This window comes from Nicotiana tomentosiformis, chromosome 9 (assembly GCF_000390325.3).
Source record: "Nicotiana tomentosiformis chromosome 9, ASM39032v3, whole genome shotgun sequence".
Lineage (NCBI taxonomy): Eukaryota > Viridiplantae > Streptophyta > Magnoliopsida > Solanales > Solanaceae > Nicotiana > Nicotiana tomentosiformis.
In genome coordinates, this window is record NC_090820.1 from 36,891,763 (window position 1) to 36,897,844 (window position 6,082).

At 33.5% G+C, this 6,082-nt stretch overlaps 1 long non-coding RNA gene across 1 annotated transcript; it reads left to right on the forward strand.

The window, feature by feature from the left end:
• The first annotated feature begins 962 nt into the window (after nucleotides 1–962).
• Nucleotides 963–5,394, forward strand: LOC138899576 (uncharacterized). Its single transcript, XR_011411291.1, has 2 exons — nucleotides 963–1,664; nucleotides 4,603–5,394. It is a non-coding gene; the product is annotated as an uncharacterized lncRNA (long non-coding RNA).
• Nucleotides 5,395–6,082: the final 688 nt, after the last annotated feature.

The window sequence follows — 6,082 nt, forward strand, 5'->3', positions numbered from 1 at the left end:
AAGTTGGGAAAATAAGCTTTTGTATTTTACTACTTGTGATCCTCAAAATGATGGTCATATTGAAGTAGTCAATAGAACTTTGGGTAGTATGTTACGAGCTGCACCGAGGGGATAGTACACTTCTTGGGAGGAGCATTTACCGTTGATTGAGTTTGCTCGTAATAGATCTATTTACTCTTCCATAGGTAAGTCTCCTATTGAGGTTGTATATCGCTTTAATCTACTAACACCTTTGGATTTGATTCCTTTGCCTATGAGTGATGTTGTGAATATAGATGGTAAGAACATGGCTGAAGCATCGAAGAGGGTTCATGAGCAAGTGCACTTGCAATTGGAGATAACATATGAAATGGTTTCCAATAGAGCAAATAAAGGAAGAAAATATGTTACTTTCAAACCTCGTGATTGGGTTTGGGTTCACTTGAGGAAGGAACAGTTTCCTGATAGACGCAAGTCCAAGTTGCATCCTCGTGGAGATGGAACATACCAAGTTCTTGAGAAGATTGGCAACAATGCATACAAGTTGGTGTGAGTACCTAACTTTTTATCATATTTAGATTTTTTATCACTTTCAGTATTTAAATAGGTTTTATGTTTAATCTTGATATTTTAGCGCTTGTTTCACCTTTTATAGGTTTTATTTGATAAAATTAAAAATCACAAAAAATAATTCACATTTTTAGTACTAGTTTTATTTTTAATTTACAAAAGAAAGAAAGTTTCCAATATATATATATATGTTTCATCTAGTCAGTTTAATTTCAAGTGAGAGACATTAATAATTAAATATTGAGTATATAGTAATTTTACCTTGCTATTTTTCATTTATAAGTAGGAATAGACTTTTTTTTATTATTTTATTTTCAAGAAAAGAAAATCAACCAAAAAAGGGTGAGCAAATGAGATTATGCCACTACACCACAAAATGACAAAATTTAATAACAAAGTTTGGTTCCTTTTTATCCAAAATTCGCATGGCATCACATATAGACTCACGTTTTGGCCATTTCAGTTTTTGGAGGTATATTTTCTCCACATTCCTTTCAATCTTATCCCCAATATTCACCTCACATTATATTAAAAAAAACACATACACCTGAAAACAGAGGGTGGACCTGGGAAAGAGAGAGAGAGCACGAGAGGAACGAGAGGGAGAAACAGACCTGGGAGAATGCACAAATTAGAAAAAAACTAAGCAGCCACATCTTTCTTCTTTCCTCATCATCAATCACTAATCATCTTTCTTTTCTTCTTTCCTCATCATCAATCACTAAATTTTCTTTCATTTAAACCATTAAAAAAAGCTCCTTGAAACTCCATGAAAAAGCCATAGAAAAGCTGCTCAAAAGCTTCAAAAGGCGAGCTGAAAATCTGCCCGAAAATGCCGCCATGAACCTCTATTAAACACCTCCAAAATTCAGCCCCAAAATCGAGCTCAAACCACCTATAAACCAACTGAAAACTCAACCCAACAGGTGGCTCCACCGCTGTTAAAACGCAGTCAAAATTCGATGTTCCAAAAGTCCGTTTGAGTCATAAGTTTTTTGGTCGAGGTTTTGTTCGCGGTTCGGTTCCGGTGCTTTTGTCGGGTTGTGGTTTTCCTCTTCATTTTCTTACATCGCTCAAGTTTGTTGAATCAGTTTTTGGAAGGAAAATTCTCAAAGGTGCATTTCAATTACATCATGCGTATTTAACCCACTGAATATCTTATCCTTTGTTGCTTGATTGTCTGTCGAGCTAATGAATAGCTTTTGTTTATTTAAGCTTTCAAATGCATATTTGGATGGGTTTACCTGAGGCTCATGGAATTTTGCTTTAAATGCTAATGTTAAATGTTCGTTGGCTTTAATGACGAATATTGGGTTGCTTGCTTACTTTGATAATTGGAGTTGGCTAAAAATCTGGTAGTTAATTTAGCCTTAACAGGCTATTTGGGAGATAGTTAGATAATAAAATTGGGCCATTAAGGTTAATAACCAATGAGTGGGTCATACAACTATTTGCTTAGCTTTCATTTAGTAAAACTTGCATGGGGCGCCTTATTTGGTCGTCACCTTTTAACTTATACCCATTTTATTTTTTTTGTTTGCATCCGTACCTATTTTTTTTTGTAAAAAGTGTTTTAAAAAGACGATTTTTCCCTTCTTTAATAAAAGACTATTGACAAATTATAGGACAAAAGTTTAAGCATATTTAGGCTGAAATTTTAGTAAATGAACTAAAAAACTTCAGCTTGTTTAGACTGAAGTTTCGGATAAAACTCAGGACAAAACTGTAGACTGCGTTACAAAACTTCAGCATGTTTTGGTATGAAGTTTTAGCAAATGAACTAAATAATTTCATCATGCATTAGCAAAAACTCTTTAAAAAATTACATACTGTAAGACAAAAACTTAAGCATGTTTAGTCTGAAGTTTTAGCAAATAAACTAAAAAACTTAAGCATGTTTAGTCTGAAATTTTAGCAAATGAACTAAATAACTTCAGCATATTTTGTCTGAAATTTTAGCAAATGAACTAAATAACTTCAGCATGCATTAGCAAAAACTCATTAGAAAATTATATACTGCAAGACAAAAACTAAGCATGTTTAGTTTGAAATTTTAGCAAATGAACTAAAAAACTTAAGCATGTTTAGTCTGAAGTTTTAGCAAATGAACTAAAAAACTTAAGCATGTTTAGTCTGAAGTTTTAGTAAATGAACTAAAAAAACTTAAGCATGTTTAGTCTTAAGTTTTAGCAAATGAACTAAATAATTTCAGCATGTTTAGACTGAAGTTTTAGCAAATGAACTAAAAAACTTAAGCATGTTTAGTCTGAAGTTTTAGCAAATGAACTAAATAACTTCAGCATGTTTAGACTGAAGTTTCGGATAAAACTCGTAATGACAAAACTGTAGACTGCATGATATATAACTACAGCATGCATTAGCATGAAGTTTTAGCTTCAACATGAAACAACTTTATGCTACATTAGCATGAAGTTTTAGTTTTAACGTGAAACAACTTCATGCAATTGTGATTCTGAAGATGAATCTGGATAAGTTTCTAATCTTTTGATAAAGCTGCTGAGAAGAGAGGAGGAGATCCTTTTTCACGAATGAGGTTGCAGATCACGCGATTAATGCGTGATGTAGGTTTTATGTCTTTTGTCAGGGGTGTAATTGTCATATTATTACGATTTTTTTGTCAGCTGGCTACCAAATCAATAATTTTTAAAAATAGGGTACATGTTAAAAGGTGGCACAAATATAGGGTACAGCTGCAAATCCCCCTTTATTTCATTAGTTGTTGAGTTTTTCCTATTGGTTTCTTGTTTAATTAGAAAACTTATTAATTTACATGTCAAAAACTATTGGTCCGAGTTTGGTACATAATCGGTTATGTTGGGTTTAATTAGACGTTGATGAGTAAGATTTGGGCAGATGGGTTTTGAAATTAAAAAAAAAGTCAAAAGTAGATTTGAGATTTTCCTTTTGGGCTCGATTAAGTTGAACCATGTCATGCCCAATTGATAAGAGCTATAGTTAGCCCAATCTTAAAAGGCGCATTTAACTGGCTCATTTACACCCTTCTCCACAAATTCATTCCATAGCTCTTGAGCCTCACAACAATCTCAAATTCAGAGAAAAAATAATTTAAGAACGACGTAGCTTGCTTTAGGCGCGATTAATAAATCATCGTGACTATGGGCACGGTTCTCGTGGTATAGTCACGAAACGTAACTCCAAATTCAAGTGTGTATTTCACGCGACTTGGCTCTAACTTCAAATAATTAATACTCGCTCTGTTTCAATTTAGATGAGGTAGTTTGAGTCTGCACGGAGTTTAAGAAGAAGAAAAAAGACTTTTGAAACTTGTGATCTTACAATTTTAAGAGGTAAAAGCTTTATGGGGTCATGACATTTGTGTGGTTATAAAAGCTTCTTATTAAGGGTAAAATAGGTAAAATTAAAAGTTTAAAATTGAATTATTTTTAAATTTAGAAACGTGTCATTTATTTTGGAACAGATTAAGAAGGAAAGTACCTCATCTAATTTGAAACAGAGGGAGTAATAAACATGTTGTTAATCGCGGGTGTATTTCGCGTGGCGTGATTTGCAATATGCAAAACAACAACGAGTGCGCGACATCACGACTTGTTCAAATAAATTTCATAAATAATAAAAGCGGTTAAATAAATAATTAAAAGCGGTATAGAAGCGGTAACGCATAAAAGATTTTTTAAGATGTAATAAATCAGATAATTAGGCCAATTATTAATAATTGAGCAACCGTGCTAAAACCACAGAACTCGGGAGTGCCTCACACCTTCTCCCGGGTTAACAGAATTCCTTACCCGGTCTTTTGTATTCGCGGACCGTAAAAATAGAGTCAATTTCCTCGATTTGGAATTTTAAAATAAACCAGTGATTTGGGACACCATAATAATTATCCCAAGTAGCGACTCCAATCAAATAAATAATTCCATTTCGAATAATGTTACTTAAATTAAAAAAACTCCCTATCCCTCGGAAAAAAGGAGTTGTGACAGTTGGATCTCCTAAGTGAGTTCAAGGTGAGTGCGGCATTTAATGTTTCTGACTTATCTCCTTTTGGTGCAGGTATGTAGGATTCATAGGCGAATCCTTTTTAAGAGGGAGGGATTGATACTATCCTAGATAGCCCAGGCAAAACGGAGAATATTGAAGATGACCCCAAATTATTTAGTGGACCATTGACTCGCTCCAAGTCCAAGAATGCCCGAGGGATGTACGCTGAGGAGCTGCATGATCTTCAATAATTGATTAGAAGATGTTTAGAGAGTTACTTGGAGAATTCATGCAAAGAATACCATGTTTGGAGTCTTGAGAATTGAAGAATTAAGACACCAAGTCAAATTGTGTGACACGGTTTCACCAACCGTTGGCTACGGTTCAAGAGTGTCCTGAAGATCTGAAGAAAATAAGCTTCTGGAATTCGACACAGTTCAGTTATGGTTGGGGTTACGGTTGAGACTGCAGTTTGTCCTGGCGAGTTTTTTTTAGAAATTAACTTTGAAACTTTTCCTATTTTACTCATTGGGTATTTATAATAGCCTAGGGCTATTTCATTAGCCACTTAGCATATTTTGACATAAGAAAACTCTTAAGAGAGATTTGGAACCTCTTGGTTCGAGTTCGACTTTGGATTGCCTGTTCTCAAGACTTTGATTCTTGAGAGTAATCTTCTTCTCCTTTCTTTATATCTAGGGTTTCTAATTTGTCGTTCTTGGGAGGCGATTAGATAGTATTTCAATTGTTTTTTGAGACGTTCACTTAGGGTTCTAGATTTTCTTTTATACTTCATTATTCAAGCTACTTTGATTATCTTAATCAAATCTATCATTAGTTTTACTTTAATTATTATTATTTTTATATTTCGTTATTTTGTTTATCTCGGATCGTATCAGTATTCTGTGCCAGTGACTTTTGTGCTTCGCGATCGCGAAGCTATTTCCCCGATTTCTATAAGTATCCCTGAAGCAGTGTTATAAAGTACTATCTCCGTTTCAATTTAGATGATGTAGTTTGACTTGGCACAAATTTTAAGAAGAAAAAAAAAAGATTTTTGAAACATGTGGTCCTAAAATCTTAAGGAGTAAAAGCTTTATGGTGCCATGATATTTGTGTGGCTATAAAAACTTTTCATTAAGGGTAAAATAGATAAAATAAAAAGTTTAAAGTTGATTATTTCCAAATATATAAATGTGTCATTCTTTTGGAACGGATTAATAAGAAAAATATGTCATTTAAATTGAAACAGAGGGAGTACTCTATTTCGAAGGTTTTGGTTATTTTATCACACTTTGAGTTTGGGAGATCAGATTTGGACGATTTTGGAGAGGATTTTTACCATATAGATTGAGGTAAGTATTTTTGACTCGGATTTAATTATTTTACGTAATTTCATCTTTGATTGTGGCATTTAAGTGATGAATTTAAAAGACAAATTGGGTGATTTTTACTAAACTTTTCTAAAGTGAATATTCGAGATATAAACATCGATTCGGAGTCGGATTTGAGTGAAATTGGTATGGTTGGACTCGTATTCGAATAGGTTATT